General features: G+C 40.2%; 1 pseudogene; it reads left to right on the forward strand.

Moving 5' to 3' along the window:
• Positions 1 to 16,769: 16,769 nt before the first annotated feature.
• On the forward strand, positions 16,770 to 16,913 carry LOC122238972 (annotated as a pseudogene).
• The last annotated feature ends 554 nt before the right edge of the window (positions 16,914 to 17,467 follow it).

Here is a 17,467-nt window from a genome sequence, read left to right on the forward strand (position 1 = left end):
TTGTTACCTATAGTAAAAGAGGTACTTAAATGATTACCCATATGAGTCCTTGGGAGTGAGTGGCTATTGCAAGAAATCATTATGGAGAGCACATGAAGAGTATGAGTCCTGTGGCTATCTTACTGCTTCAAAGTACTCTGGAGAACTTAAAGAACAAAAATAATAGGTTCAAGTTTTAAATTCTCAGCTCAATGGTTGATAAGAGGACCAAGAAATTTCCAAGATTTTCTTGAGTTTTTTTTTTTAATGTCATAACAAAGAACTTATGTAGCTGAAAATCATATCCAAACTCTAATCCTGTGAATTGCTGAATTACAATATAGCTTGAATTTATACTCTTGCTAATTCTCTCAAGTAAAGATTAGGGCATTGATATGGAAATCAGGATCCTTAGACTTTGAATGAAGACATTTGGGATGAGCTGGATGACTGAGCACCTCAAACTCACCAACTTTATTTTTCATATCAGTTACTATATTGCTCAATGTTTTTAGCTGTAGACAACAGAATCTGTATTGGCTAATAAGGGCATGGCCCAGAAGGTTGCAATACTTATGCTCACATTTCATTTGCTATCACCTAGTCACATGACCTCATCTAGCTGCAAGGGAAATTTAGTCTTTAGTTGGATAGCCATGGGCCCAAGTAAAACTTCTATTACTACAAAAGACAGGATGAATATTGGGGAGACAATCAGTGGTATTTCTGTTAACTAAGAATGTAGAAAGAGGAGCAAGTTGAGTAAGGAAGCTCTGGGCAGGAAGAAAATAACTCTCACTTGAGAAATAGTGAGTCTAAAATGTCTAGAATTATGTCTAGAATGAGATTTCCAGTAAGATAGGTAGGGGAAAAAATCTCTCCCAGGAAGAGGTGAAAATGGGTAAAGAGGGTCCACACTTAAGGATGAAGTAGAAGAAGCAGGGTTTCCAGAAGAAACGAGGAGAGAGCAGACAGAGAAGTAAGAGGAGCATTAGGAGAATATACCTGTCTCTGAAGTCAAGTAAGAGTTTAAGGAGGGAGAAATTATCAAGAGGGACAAAGCTGCTGAGAGGACAAGTAGAAAAGGGTGTGCGGAAGTTTTGATTTGTCCATTGTTGACTCAGTGGAGGGGAGTAATGGGGGCTGAAGGCAAATCACAGTGGGTGGAGCTGTGAATGGGGGTGAAGAAGTGGAATTGTGAAGAACAGATAGGCAGCCAGAAAAGGGCAGCAGGTGGGTTGAAAGATAGTTTATTTGAGGAATAGGAACTCTTGATCATGTGTGAAGGATGAGGGCATGGCTTTAAGGGAGGAGAGATTGAAATGAAGAGAAAGAGAGAATGAGAGCAAGCGAGCGAGAGAGAGAACACTAATGGTGTGATGTTTGCATGGTAGATAGGGTGATATAAAAATTCTGGATGGATTTTTTTCATTGAAGGGAGCAGGGCAACATCTTTCCCCAGGACAAAAAGGCAGATGGTAACAATTGGTAAAGGAAGCAAAGATATATTGAGAAGGAAAGGATGACTTTCCAAATACAGCCCCCTCTTCCCAAAAGTAACATGTTCTTATGAATTCTTTTGTAACCTGAAATGAAGTAAAGCAAAGAAACAATTACCATTAATGTATATGGAAAAAAAGTTTGAGTCTTCCCAGAGCCTCCAAATATCCTTTCTTAGAGTTTTCTGATACCTTAGGATGCATCTTGCTCCTAGATGCACAAAATAAATGGAGATAAAGCACAGATGCTCACAGAGTTCAAAGCTATGGTGGCTTGATGCTGAGATGCCAAGTATGGTTCCTGGGGAAGGAGCCTGGCAGTGCCACTCTCACTGCTCGGGTGCCTTTATAATGGCTTGCTGCAAAACAGACACTCAAGGCTATTTTCACTTTTTACCCTCTTTCATAAAAATGAAAAACCTCTTTGAATTTCTTTCAGTTAGTGAAAACAGATACTAATGTAGGTCTTTTGTAAAAGCAAAGTGATGTAATGCAAACTTTCAAAAAATGATGGATACCTGAAATCATTTCTACTAGTATTTGAATTTATGGACTTGGTGCAGTGCATTTCAATCTCTGCGAGGCATTCAGATATAAGAGACTAGCTTTAAGCGGTTCAATTCCCCAGCACAGGCTCCAGCTTTGAACTGAGAATGATCTCTTTTTTTGAAGTTCTGCAAGCAGGAGACATGTAAAGGAGAGTCTAGAGACATCTCAGAAAAAATTCCAGGATGTAGGAAAGGGCAGAAGCAGGATAAATGGTGTTTTTTTTCAGGAGGCTTTGGCCTATCAGCCTGTAGCAGCTGGCCTCTGGAGGGCTTTGAGTGCCAGGGGCTCACTGACTCTGAAGCTCCTTCTGGAAAAAAGGAAAGAATTGGGACCCTCCCAAGAAGAAATCTCAGCAATGGGCTAAATTTGCTAAATGGAGCTTAAAAAAATTTCTGTTGTGGATGGTAAAATCATTATTGGAGGCCATCAGAGACCTTCCATGAGTCACTGTTTAATGATTTCCAGCAGGATTACAAAGGATTTAAAAGTAAGCTTGAAGCTATTGAGAGCAAATAATGTGCCAAGAATATGAGAGTGGTTTGGGTTTTGGACTCTATGAAAACTGTATTGTTGATTTAGAAAAAAAATACAAACTGGATTCCTAAGACTCTGGAAGTCTTTTTCCTAATATTATTTGTCTTGTCTCAGCAAGATATTTGACATTTAAACAAAGGCTAAGCAGAAAGAGGTAGCTGTCTAAAACCTTGTTGACCAGATCATCTCAGAAGAGCCTGGCAGAGCCAAGAAGTAAAAAATTATAGCAATTTAGGTGAGTCATTGAGTAGAAGGTGGAAAGGAAAGCAGAGTAAGGTACAAGGAGAGGAATAGGAGTGGTAGCCCTTTCCCCTAAACTCCACATATGTTAGAAGTTCTGCAGAAAGGACTATAGTTATTTATTTCCCTCCCTAAATCCATGACTCTTTGCAATGTAATTTTGTAGCTCCTGCCATGAAGAGATGGTATCTCTTTCCCTGCCCCTTGAATTTGGCTGAACTTGTGACTTGTTTGGCCTAGAGAATTTGAGGGAAGTGAATTCTGTCAGTTTTGAACTTACGTCTCAAGAGACCTTGTATACTTCTAACTCTTGGAGCCCTGCTGAGTTTACAAGGAGCAAGTCTAGGGTAGCCTGCTGGATGATGATGGCCCAGGTGTCCCCATAGCTCTGCTGACAGCCAATTAACTCCAGAAAGAAAGTCATCCAGCTAAGAATTAGCATAAATGAGCTTAGATTAGAACAGAAGACAACCCAGCTGAGCCTAGCCCAAATTGCTGACCAATCCACAGAACTGTGAACTAAATAAATCGCTATTTTTTTTTAAGCCACTGAGATTTGGGATGGTTTGTTACACAGTGAAAGCTAACTGGTATACTTCTTTGGGCTTGGGAAGGTAGTGAAGCAGGGCAAAAGCAAAGAAGATGAAAAATGGAGGATGGGAAATCATGCTGTAATGAATTGTACTCTGGTATAAACATGGAAGCAAGATCAAAATTGACGAGAGAACTGAATACCCATAAGTTGTCTGTCTCTAAGCTTTTCCATCTTCTGTCATCCAGTATCTATACTCTGCCTTTCTCTAATACACATAATGGGCTGTATACTGCTCAGTCTGACTCCATGTGAGACCCTGGGTTTGTCTCAGAGCTAACAAAACAAAACAAAACAAAACAAAACAAAACAAAACAAAACAAGGCTGCTGTCTCTGCTGTCTTAAGCAATCTTTTCTCTGGATGGATTTCTGAGGTTTCTGGTCAAGTTATAACTGTAAGAAGATGGTGGCCCAGTAGTCTAGGCAGTGGTAAGTGCTTTTCACTGTTCATCAATATTTGTTTGGGAAATTTCAGTTTGTTTTTTTCTTAGCCTTCCATCAATGTATGCCACTCAAATCCTTCTGAGGCAGTTCATGGTTCTTCCAAGTAAACAGGCTTTCTCTTACCTAATTTTTCTGCTCAGTATGTTCTATAAAAAAATGTTGAGATACTTCTGAAAGGTTAAGGTCCATTTCCCTCCCTTTGCTAACCAGTACTATGAAGTGTCTTCCTACTATTCCATTATCCAAGGGTTCTGAAGGCTCCTCTCAAGAGAGGGGCTCCCTGCTCTTCTTGAAATCCTTACAAGTGGCTGTTGTAAGACATAGAAGCTCTGTAGAGCCTGGCATCCCAGGAACTCAGAGTCCCAACAAAGACCCTAGCATTGAGGGAGTTGCATTGGCATTCTCAAAGTACTCTGTCACCATTTATTTTAGTCTAGAATAGGGCTTTGGGAGTTAGATAAGTCTTTGCTCCACTTTTTCGCATTGGAAGATGTTTGCTAAAAAACATGAAGGGAAGCATCTCCTTGGATGGAGCTAATGTGGGCTGAGGCAGCAAGGCATGGTGGGAAGAATGTGAGTTTTAGAGTCAGATACACTGGGGTTGAGTCCTGGCTACTCCTTCCTTACCAGGTGGGTAGCATTGGGTAAGTTATTTAACCCCTGTGAGATTCAGATTCCTGGTGTGTAAGTAAGGACACTAATATACCCTTTAGAGAGGGATATGGGATTTAAAAAAAAATGAGATGATATATATAAAATGCCTGACATATAATATATACACAATAAACAATAGCTACTGTCATTATAAAGAATGACATAAAGTGCTTGGATCTTCTCTTAAGATACAACATAGTTTTCTCTACTATTGAGGCAAGACAATTTGAGTTCTAGTCCTAGGGAACTCACATAATCCCCCTCCCCCACCCCCTGGCTTGTCCACAATTCCATCCACAGTTCTGATGAATTATTTAACATATTATCTCTTCCTTCTTTGCTTTTGGTATGGGGTTTCTTCCCTCCCTTGCCAAGGAATTCTTCCTTATTCAGGCAACTCATTATGTCCATTGTGTGTTTTTCATTCCAACTGTGGCCAAGCTGTGACTTTCAAACTTTAAGATTTCCTTTCTTCTCAGTCTGGAAATCACTCAGACCATGATGAGTACATAATTTGCCCTTGCTCACATTCACAAGTTATGCAGTGCTTCCCAACTTTCCCACAGCACAGCACGCAGAGAAAATGATAATCTTGGTAGACAATCTGGAGTAACAGATGAGGCTGTTTATGGATGGAGCCTTGTCCAATTGCCCTGAGGAGCAAATATTGTCCAAGGCACATTTCTCATGCTGGCTGGGAAACTGTGTGTTGCTGAACATGAATTCCTTCATTCAGTAGATTTTTATTCATCGTATGCTGACATTAGCAATATAGTGATGGACAGTACTCATTCTTTGCCCTTGAGGAGCTGTATTACTGTAGTATATGTGTGAATATGGGAATGTTGACTGAGGTGGCAAAACATAGTAGAAAGAAATTAGTTTCCATGGAATCTGTTAGTCTTGGGTTAAATTCTGGCTCATCCACTCACTAGCTTTGTGAGCTTGAGCAAAACTACGTAACTTCTCTGATTTTTAGTTTCTTATTTAGTAAAATGGAGGTCAGAAATCTCCCCGCAGGCTTGCTGGTAGGAGAGAGGAAGCATTTAATGAGAAAATGTTAGTTTGCACCCCTATTTATAAATAGGGACACTTATCTGCAAGTGGCTAGTTGAGTTCTTTCCAAAATGCCTGAATGCATTCTGAGTGCCTGTTACAAGTTTCATACTGACTATCATTTATGAGTCTTAGAATAGAAATGGTATATCACCTCTGACTCTGATTCAGAGAAATATTTGTGATTACCAACTAGGATCATAGATTATTATCTTCATTCATTTATGTGTAGTTACTGTGTCTTCACTGTGTGTCAAGTTCAAGTTCTCAACTTTGAGAATGTTATAGTCTATGTTAGATTAGGGGCTCAGAGACTAGTTACACAGTTGGAGAACCAAGACTAGAACTCAGGTATTGCATTTTCCACGTGATTTTCCCATCAAGTCATGGTGTTACACTATGAGTTAGAGAAGATACAAGGAAAATTAGGACATGCCCTTGCACATCTGTAACTTGAGGACCTGACTAAAGGTATTTAGACAACTTTACTTTGATGAATTAAGTCAGTAGTACTCACCTGTCTAGTAACAGGGATGGTATTTTTTTTTTGGTGTGGGGGGGGGCTATCTCAAATTAAAGCTAATAATACGGATTTAGAATTGCCCTAAATATTGCCCTGAATTTAAAAAAATGATCTGACTTCCAGCTACAAATGGCCAGATACCTCTCCAAGGGCTTGATATTCCTACTGTCCATCTGTTTCTCTATCTCTCTGAACATAGAGAAATAAACACAGATGCACTTGAGCCACTGCTAAAGGTCACAAACAAAAAGTTTGCAGTAACAAAAGAAGAAGTAGATAAACTACATGTATTTTGTTTTTGTTAGCCTACTATTTGAAGGCTAATTCTTTAAGGGATGACCACTGCTTTGTTTATAGTTCAAGAATTCTGGAAGTTTTTATTTTACTCAAAATCTATGTTCAGCAAATTCTCTTTCTGTTCTGTTCAGGGCAGATATTTTATTTATAGTAACAATTTGCCTGAAGTCATGTAGGACCAAAAGAAAAATAAGCATTTTAACTTACAAGTTGATTTTTTTCCTATTACAGATATTAACTGACACTTGCTTTTCATATATGAAACCCAAATAAATAAGTTGAACATAAAATAACTTCTCTGAGAGCAAATAAGAGTTTCGGTTTCTTATACTCATAAATGAAGTACAATATCAGAGGCCAGAAGCTGTAGATCCAATCTTTTCTTACAAATTGATGAAGGCTTAGTGAGATAATTCCTGATTTATTTAACAGTGGAACTGAGCTTTACAGAGAAAACAATGTCTTGGTTTTCTCTTCCTTAAATTGTGGACAAGATAATGCAGTGTCTTAGCACGTAAAGCATTTAAAACAATGTCTGACAGAGAGTAAGTGTTTAATAAATGTTAGCTATTACTGTTATCATGAGAAAGTATTTTCAAAAGTATATACCTTCATACAAATAAAAGATACTATTCTATGGAACACTGCTATTGAGGAAAGGTCTTAGAAATTTCATAATATTTTATATCATTTATCTTTGAATGATTTTATAATTGAAACAATGGTCATTTTAACCATATTTTAGAAAGAGATATCTAGTTTCCTCAGCTGGTTTCTAGGTTCTTGATCATAATATCAGAAATTGTGCAAGAAATACATTTGAAACAATTGATGACATTAGGGTCGCACATCACCTCAAAAGCACAGACGTGGGAAGGTAAAAGAATTGAAAGTCAGTTTTGTTTGCTAAGACTTCTTTTGTTTTTGATTCATCACTCAGTATGTTCTCCCTGTGTTAGTCAGAGGTCAAGTGTGCTGATTAAGGGAAGCAGGGCCATTAGCCTATATTCAGGCTGAGAGCCATAAAGGGAAAGAATCCAGTCTAGAGAAATTTCAATTACATTTATTTTGAAGCACATGAGTTTTACTGTATGCCACAGAGCAGAATTCTTGGATTTTAAAAAAATTCCAGAAGGTTAAGGCAGAACAATATTTTATGTTGTGTTGTATTATTGTGTGTGTGTGTGTGTGTGTGTGTGTGTGTTTATTGGCAAAGTGAGCACGGAAAAGAATAGAACTAATGGATCTCAGACAACATACCAACAGGACTGCTGATGGACATTTGACAGATTGGTAAGTATCACTGTGCTGAAATATTTGCAATAAAGACATTTGTGGAAAAGAAAATGTAATAATTCCAGCAAACAAAAGAAAGATATATTTAATGTTTGGGAGCTTCTAATTAACTACAGGCAATCTAAGAGATTTGTTGCTAGAGAAAATAAAAGGGATTAAAGAAGTAAAGTCTGACCTGGTTGTTTAGAATAACTTCGATTTTCAGTAATGGAAAACTAAATTGGTATAAAGTTCTTCCTCACTATCGTTATTGTCATCATTATTGTCAATCATGTTATCACATCAAAGGCCAGATTCCTCTCTGGATTGTTTCTTGGTTGCTCCCAGTCCCTTTTAAAATGTTTCTTTCCTTTAGAGGACACCTCTTTGGATGTTAATGTAGCCAACAAAGGCCCAGGGATAGGGAAGTGGAAAGAGGGGAGGAGGAGAAAAAAGTGAGCTAAGCAGTTTCTAGAGCCTGAGTAAACCTTTGGGAGTGTGATTCCACCAGCCTTGGACCACTCTTGGGAGTTGAACAAGTATAGGGATTATGTCTGTTCCATGAGATCTGAACTACGCTTAAACCCCCTTGTTTCCTCAAACACAGTGATCTCTGCATTATTTATTGATGGATTAAACAGGGAGTCATGATTGCCCAAGTCCATAGTGTGAATAAAAATGAGACTTTCTGGGCATTTCTGCAATGCAAGGTAAGTTAAACTTGAAAGATTCAAGTAGTCATCTACTCTAAGATTTTATGAATCTTTCAATTTCATCTATCAGACAACATTCCCTGAATTTCTGTTCCTGTGTTGGGAGTCAGAAAATGACTTCTATTCCCACGTTAGCCATGAAGTGACCATGTTACCTTGGCAAGTTTCTCTGCCTCCTCACTGTCGAATGAAGAGCTTATATTAAGTTAGTGGTCTTCCAGCTCTCACTCTGTGATTCTGGGAAGCATGAGTTCCACCATTCTTTACTGATGGAGGGAGAGTTGGAGAAATAGAAGAAGTCTCTTTTCTGATGCTCAAGGGCATTCGTTCTAGCTTGGATTGGACAGTGAGTGCTAACAGTAGAGAGTAGGTTTTCTCTCTGCTAAGTGCACCTTGTTCCCTAACTCTTGGAACAACCTCATTAATCTATTTCCAGTCATTTAAGAGCTTTGAGTGTCCCTGAATACATGTTACTGGGCTCTTGTTCTCCTGTTTTTAAATGTGGTATTGTGCGTTTTGTTAGAATAACAAATAGGGGAAATATGTGCAGTGTATGGATAGGAAGTGGTTTCCTTAGCAACGATTACAATAAGAAAAATATATCAAAGGATGTGGGTTTTCCCCTACTTTCATTACCCCCAATCTAGCCCCTAGCTTATACTTTTCTTTTTTATTGTAAGATAAAACATAGCATCATGTACTCATGATGATCTATTATAATTTGGGGGTAAACCAAGATCTGACATATGCACATAGCAGAGTGGGGCCTTCACTGCTGTTTTGGGGTGCTATATTTAAAGCACATGTGTATACTTGGCTTGTTTCCTCTTTGGAGCTGTTCAGAAATCTGAAGGACCTATAAAAGCTGTTTTCTTTACCTTTCTTGGATTTCTATACCCTTATGCCTATCCCTTCCTAATGTCAATTTGAAACACAAATACCCCAAACCATAGAAACCATCATGTGTAAATATTGAGGCAAATCAGGTATTTACTTGAAGTCATAAGGACTAAGAGAGTCTTATAAAGTAATATTTGGCCTCTGGGCTGGGCTGCCCTTTTTTTAATCTTTTTCAGATAAACCCTCTGCACTATGAGCATGCAGTTTCCTCAGTTTTAACTTTTTACTTTTCTGTGATGGAGAGGAGACTCATCTCAACTTGCAAGAATTAGTCTGCTAAGTCTCAATAAAGATACAAGAACATAACTTTCTGGCATGACTTGGCATTGCCTAAGCTTGGAGACTTCTTAATTAGTAAGGAACCAGAAGAGTTCTCAAGGACCTTTTTGTTGAAGTTTAATTCTGGAGATGAAGACTTGGGGATAGTCCCTTCTGTGTAGTTAGTTACTTCAGGGATGGGAGCACGGCAGAGCTAGAAGGCATTATTTCTGGTCTATTCTAGACAGTTGGTCCACAAATTAATATTGATCCTTTTCTTGATGCCTCCCTTCTGAACTATAGGAGAGACAGAAGTCTTGACATAATTTTAATGCCATTTCATCAACCATTATTTTCTATTCAGATGTCATTGCTAATGAACCATGCGTGACTTCCTTCCTTTTAGGAGAGCGAGCTTCCTGCCTCCTTCCCACGCTTCTGTGCAGGAGAAGGGAAGCACACTTGGCCTCAGCTGATCACATGTGTGTGTGTTGGTCCAGATTGCTGAGATGTATGATCTCCTTCCCCAGTTCTGTTCAGAGTGCTCTGTTTTTTAAATAACAGTGAAGCAACTCGTGGCCATAAAGCAGAAAAGGAGAAACAAGTTGGAATTTTTTTCCGAGTTTCTGATGTGGCAAACAAATAGGTCAAGTGAACTAGCAACTCGATCGCAGACTGAAACCATGTGATGAAAGGCCTCTTAGGCTTGGATCTCAGGCACACCCAGCTCTTGGTCCCTGGTGAGAGAGGGCTGGGATGATGGAGAATGGTATTACTTGGTAATGGCAGGCCATGGTTGGAAATGAGAAGACAAATCCCAAGACTGGCTTGAGGGTTCTGGCCAGTTCTTTTCAGCTGAAAGTTACCCCTACTTGACCATGGTTTGCTGGTGTCTCTGAGAGTCTGTAAATTCTATGGAGTTAGCACACACTAGCATTTCCAGTGAAGCCCAGTGGTCTTTAGCATCATATTATTGAGGCATTAAATTCCATGTATGGTAATGTGAACTGAACAAAAGCCCATCCCTGGAGTGTGAAAGAGCAAAATCAACAGGTTGTTTCTCCTTGAATTGTAACTGAAGTTTCTGCCTCTCTGCACTGTGCTTATTCCAGCTCTTAAAAATATCAACACATGAAATAAAAAGAAGGGACTCTATTGGCCACAGTTCTTCTTGGTTGTGTCTCCTACTTCAGTTCTCCTAGGCATTCCCATAGCCTAACAGGAGATGCAGTTGTACAGAAACTAACCAGCAAGGAGGCCTGGCGGGGGGGGGGGGGGGGGGGGGTTGAAACAGCTGTGTGAATTTTAATAAGACTTTTAGAAAATAAGAAGTTTCTGCAGTCCACCTGTTCACGTTATAATTCTTCTCTGCTGTTCAACATGTTACTTTCTTTGTTCCCCAACCCTTGCATATAGTCTGAAGTGGAAATCCTTTCCATATTTACTCTGTCTGGGTTCTGTTGCATCTGAGATTGGCAGGTAGTTTGACTTTCATTTTGGGCTATGCCTCAAGGAAAAAAGTCCATGCCTTCTTTCTTTTCCTGTTTATATCTTTTTCCTTCCCCAAGGTATTCTTTTCCTCCTCCTCTGTCCCTCCTCCTTCTCTCTTCTTACATTCTCTAGGTCAGAGTTACCCTTCCCTAGTTATTTTCTCCTTTATCTCAGCTTCTGTCTACCTCACCATCTACTCTGTGGGGAAAATAAAATACTCTGTGAAATAGTAGATAGCTCAATTTCTGATATTCAAGAATCCCATTCCCTGCCCAAATGGACTCTAAAAGGATTCAAATAAAATGTTTCCAGATTAAAGGTGGAGTATAGTTTATCAACATAGACAAGAGAGAAATTTCCCAGACACTGCACCAATTAGTTCCTTTCTGTCTTCAGTATTTGCATGAAGAAGGAATGTTTTAGGGCCATATTTGGGAGGTGCAAGAACCTATAGTAGAGGGGCAAGGATAAGAGGGCCTTTTGTCCCCATGACTGCATTGAAAGGGCTCTTGTTAAGGTCATCTGTGACCTCTGTGTTGCCAAATTCAACAGTCACTTTGGTGTCCTTATCTTATCTGACCTCTCACTAATGTTGTCTCACTTGTCTCCTGCTTTTCTTCCCCCTCCTGGCCACAGCTGCTCAATCTTCCTGGATGAGCCTCCCTTCTCTACTTCAAATGCCAATGCCCCAGGGGCCAGCCCAGAACTTTTCTCTTCTCCATCCAAATTCTCTCCCTGAGGATCTCATATTTACATATCATTTATATTTGGAAGACTTCTAAGTATCAGTCACCAGTCCTAACCTATCTCCAAAGCTACAGACTTCTAACAAGAGATCTAGTCGGGCAGATACCTCCTGACATTTCTTTTTGATACCTCGAAAGAGATTACCTCCACATCTCCTCTTGAATAGGCATCTCAAATTGAACCATGACCAACCAAAACAGATCTCTTTATTCTTACCACCACTCTCCTCCCCAACATATTTTTCTCAGCCTTTCTTGTTCCATTAAGTGGTATCACCATCCATCCAGTTGTTCTGTCAAAAGTCACACTCCCGCTTCTAATCCATCACCATTGAGCTCTGCCTCCAAAATACACAAAAATCCACTCACTTTGCCCAACTCCATGGCTATCACCCTTGTCCATGCCACTCTCTTTCATTGTGTGAGTGACTGCAATCATTTCCGAAGAGGTTTCTCTGTTTCTACTCTTGTCCTTATTGTGCTACTTTCCATACAGTAGCCAGAATAATTTTCAAAAATGTAAATCAGATTGCATGATTCGTCTTCTTAATCACCCCTTGCACTGTCCTGTATGTTTGCTCCCCTGCCCCATAAAACACTCTTCTTTGCATTGTTTAGTAGTTTACTTGCACTTGTAGTCCTGACCTGCTGAAAAGTTTCGACTTCTTTATGCTGTTTTCTTTCTCATAGATAAAATGAGGACAAAAATATTTACGGATCTGAAAATCCTTTAAAGTATTTATTACTGTGCAGGTAAGAAAGCTTCCTAGGTAATCCCCTCCTTTTTTGAAGCTTGGAAGGTGGGATTTCAGGGACCAGTGGTATTATTACTTTCTTATCATTTGACCAGGGGTACTAGAGAGAGTTGGGGAAAACAGTGTGGACTTAGGGAGACAGATGCGGATTAGTGGGAGAATAAAATGGGAAAGTAAAACATGGCAGGAGGGCTTTAAAAGAGGGCACACTGAATAAATTTTTTCATTTATAATTCTGACTATAGTAACATTTTATAAATTGAGTTGCTGTAGAAAAAGGAGTAATAAAATGATATTAATTAGCATCATATTAAAAATTATACTATTTCTCCATGAATTTGTATAATCTTTCTGCAAAGGGCTAGAAGTGTCTTAAAAAGCTCTAATGATATTATGTTATTGGGCAACGTGTCTATAATAGACATTAATTATATGGTATTAAAAAAATCCACAGAGCTTTCTAAAGGTACAATATGCTAATAAGACACCAGAAACCTAATTGCTACTCTAAAAGTTGAGAATTGAAATTAGCTTAATGATAGGAAAAATTTTAATTGGAAAAAAATATTCACAAAACACTTTCTATGATGTAGTTTTTCACTGTAAGGAAAATTAAAAAAAAAATAAAACCAAAATAATTACTCAGACCTTGTTACACAGATAATGCTGTTACACTTCCTCTTTTTCTAAGATATCTCATTGTGTGGCTTTCTGAGCCTTTTATAAGTCAGCCACTAGAGAGCAAACTTCTTCTTTTTATCAGACTGTAGTTTTATCTAGAAAAAAAAAAAATACACCACGTATATATTGGCACTCTTATAATACCACATTATCTCAGACTGTAAAATCTGATAATATAGCTTCTGGGTGCCTGAGGCAGTGGGCATGGGGGATGAAAATAGGGAATTTTAAGGCCGTTTATATTAAAAACACACGAAAGAACAAGATAAGATATTGTAATGTTGAACCACCTTCCTGGAGTGAACATGAAACCTGCTAATGGAGCATCAAGTCTTATGTTTCATCCCGTGTAATAAAATACGATAGACATTGTTTGGTCTGACAGGAGTCTTGGGCCTTCTTATGAGGCGAGGGTCTCTAGAGAGCTCAAAGAAATGATACCCTTTCCAGGTGAAGTGTGGATAAATTACACTGTCAGCCACCTTTACTGCCTTCAGTTGCAGAGGCTTGAGCCAGGCACAAGGAAGCTGCCAGGTGAAGAACATTCTCACCCATTCGGCGAATCCCCACTATTGACGTCAGTTCCAAAGGTCAGTATAGTCCCCAAACATCAATATGCAGGCAGATAAAGGGTGGGATGCAAGGGACAGGGGGGAATTTACTGCACATAGAAACCCCATGTTACCAGGCCCCAGAAGATATTTCTCAGCTAGCTTTTGGGCCAAGATTGAAAGATACTTAAGTGAGCAAAACTGCTTTCTCTGTTGGTAAACTGTTAACAATTGGTCTTTTGCACACAATCTTAGGGACTCATGGCTGAATAAAGTCATTGGAATCAAATTTCACCTCTGTTGTTGGGCTTTGGGATGTTTGAGTATACATAGTCTAGAAGGTGAGCTTTTTGGGTATTTTAAAAAATATTTAAACAGCTATAGGTAGATTATAAAAGATACCCAAGAATGGGGATTTCAAAATCTTCCAAGAGAACATTTTCCTGGGTTTATTGGCTATTTCAGTTAGGAAATTTTTCTTATATTGAGTTGACCCATGTGATATAGGCAATATGTGAACAATTTGTTTGATAAAATGGCAATGTCCCGGGATTCAATCTAATACTTTATTCTACAGGGTCTTCTGTGGAGGGGCCTCACCTCAATGGCCATTTAATAATCAGTCAGCCGTCTCTGTGTGCCCACTAAGTGCTCTGTACAGTACCAAGGTAATTCAACAAAGACACACAAGTTGAGTACCTGCTCTGTGCCATGAGCACTGTAGCAAACATTCCGAGCAACCAGATGAGTTCTGTCCTCGCAGACCTTGTGCTTTCATGAGAGAAGCTCACATGAATCACTCACTGCAAGGAGACTCGGGCAGTGTTATGTTCTCTAGAGTTGAAGAGCTGTGGGAAAAGAAAGAGGAGGGATTCCATCCTGACTAGGGGACTCCAGGAACATACTTCCATCAAAGAGGTGGTAACTGAAGTGGACTTGGAGCATGCGTAAGATTGTTCTTACAATTTCTGTCAGATGTCTGCAGCTGTAATTGTTATTATCACTGAGTGGTAAAGTCCCTGAGGGCAGTGGTCTATCTGTAACCACGTGGAGCCTGAAAAGAGTGAAGCCTCCATTCCACCTTCCCAAGTCAGTGTGGTGTGGTGGGTGAGAACATTTACCCTGGGGCCAGACTGCCACTTAGTACTGTGTGAGCGTGAGCAATTTATGCAACTCTTCTATGCTTCAGTGTCCTCATCTGGAAAATGTGGGTACATAATAGCACCTATCTATCTATGTTCTCCTCTGGAATCAGACATGACCGAGCATTTCCCCAAGTCTGTGGGGGAGCCCAACAAAATTCTTTTCACTGACACACCAAGGAGCCCCTGAGGAAAAAACTGAGCACAATGAACTTAAGGAAGAGGGAGTCTGGCTGGCAGTTCTGGCTCCACTGAAGCCCCAGGGAATTCGGGGAGTCAAGGAAGAACATCTGTCCCATGGGATGTTTTCCTTTCACCCAGTTCTTTGCACTGATTCTTGCTTGCGCTCTCTCTCTCTTTCTGTGTGTGTGTGTGTGTGTGTGTGTGTGTGTGTGTGTGTGAAAGTTTAGCTTTATAAGCCAATAAATGATATTCTGAAAGAGCTATTTTTACTGAAATCTCTCTAAAACTCCAGGGCTCTGGTGGAATTTCTTTCATAGCCCTCAAGCAGATTGTAACACAGGGCAGAGGTAGGGTAGGTGGAGGCTTTTGTGGATTTCCAGTTCCAGAGGTCACAGGGGAGTAGTGTCAACTCCAGGGCCCCAGGGCTTCCAGCGGGTGGCAGAGATGCCTGGCAGATTCTCACCCAGATGAAGCAGCAGCCTTATCTAATACCACATGGGATTGCTCCTATTTGAGCACATCTGAGGCAGCCCCTGGGAATGCCAGAAATTCTGGGTGGCTGGGAGCTCTTTGTAGAAGAATCCCGCAATAGCAGGCAGGGTGAAATTCAGCAAACAAAACAAAACAAAACAAAACAACAGAAAAAAGGTTATGGCCCAGTGCTACCCAATTTGTATCTTTTAGGCTCCTCTGGTCTGGGGCACGTTAGTTACATGTGACTCCTGTTTGCAATTCATCAATTTCCTTAGTGACTGAAGGTCAGAAAAGTTTAAAAAGTTCTCCCCCTGCCTGAGAAAGTAATAGATCTTATTGTGGATAGTAGAAAAAAAAATACAAAATTAGGTTAAAATTACCATTAGGTTATCACGCAGCGATATATTTTTAATTAAAAAAATTTTTTTTTAAAAAATTTATTGTTGAGAGACAGAGAGACAGAGCACGAGCAGAGGAAAGGCCGGGGGGGGGGGGGGCGGGCAAAGAGAGAGGGAGACCCAGAATCTGAAGCCGGCTCTAGGCTCTGAGCTGTCAGCACAGAGCCTGAGGCGGGGGCCCAGCCCACTAACCAGGAGATCATGACCTGAGTTGAAGTCGGAAGCTCAACCCACTGAGCCACCCAGGCGCCCTGGGTATATTTTTAATTTGTAAAAACATAGGTTGATGTAGTTCCATTTATCTTTTATATTAACAGAGGGCATGTATATTTGTAATTGGGTAAATTTATCTAAATAGCTATATATGGCTCTAAAATTTTTAGCAGTTTTAGTCCTCCCCCTTCACTTAACATTGTATGTTGAATATTTTCCTACATTATTACATGCAAACATTCTACAAAATGAAATAGTACTCAGTGACTCAAAAAGAGAACAATCCTTTCTCCACTCAGCTTTATTTGCTTTGCCCTGTCTCAAGAGGAACCATTTTCCGTTATTATATAGCAGCTTCTTGTGATACGTATCTCCGTATTTATTTATTTTTTTGAAAAGGTTTATTTATTTTGAGAGGGGGAGCACAAGTGTGCAAGCAGGGGAGGCACAGAGCAAGAGGGAGAACGAGCATCCCAAGCAGGGTCCATGCTGTCGACAGAGCCATCGCAGGGGGCTTGATCTTACGAACGATGAGATCCTGTCCTGAGCCGAAATCGAGTCAGGCTTAACCCTCCAGGCCACTCAGGCACCCTGCTTATCTCCATATTTAAAACTAATATTATATTTACCTGGAAGGGGAGATACGATGATCTTGAAGGTTGTTTTCTCAGGGCGAGGCTTACCTGTTGCACTCCAAATGTGCTGACCCCTGCAATTTCCCGCGCAATCGGTGGCAGCGGGGCGCTAGTTCCCGCTTTCCCCTATCTTCTCAAGTTTGAGACCTGACTTGACCTCTTCGGGCCTCCATACTTGCTCTCTCTGCGTTTTGCCCCCAGGCTTAGTGGCAAGACAGCCTCCTTGTGTGGGGAGGTTCTCACAGGAAGATTTCACTAAGTGGTGAGAGCGAGTTATATTGAGAAGTTCAGTGTGAGTTCTTAAGCAACTCGAGTTTCTTTTTGCCTGACTTGTCAGCTGAAGAAGACCGTAAGTTTGAACTTTTTTTGCTGTTTTTGTATTTGCGCCTCCGCTTTTTTTCCATCCATATGAAATCGTGGGGAGTACTCAGAGCGAAGAAATGTGTCCAGGCTGGGAATGAGGGGGTGGGGGTGAAAATAAGTTAGAGCAGCAGGTGGATTTGAGGTCAAAGCTCAGGAAGGATGAGGTAGAATCCACACCAGTGGGGCAGATCATGAATTGGGAACCAGAGACCCAAGTTGGCCAGGTGACAGAGGTTGGTAGGAAGAAGTCTGAGACAAAATTAAAAAACAATTAAAAATAAAAAGTTCCTGGGGCACCTGGGTATCTCAGTCGGTTGGGCA

The sequence above is a fragment of the Panthera tigris genome, chromosome B2, assembly GCF_018350195.1.
Source record: "Panthera tigris isolate Pti1 chromosome B2, P.tigris_Pti1_mat1.1, whole genome shotgun sequence".
NCBI lineage: Eukaryota > Metazoa > Chordata > Mammalia > Carnivora > Felidae > Panthera > Panthera tigris.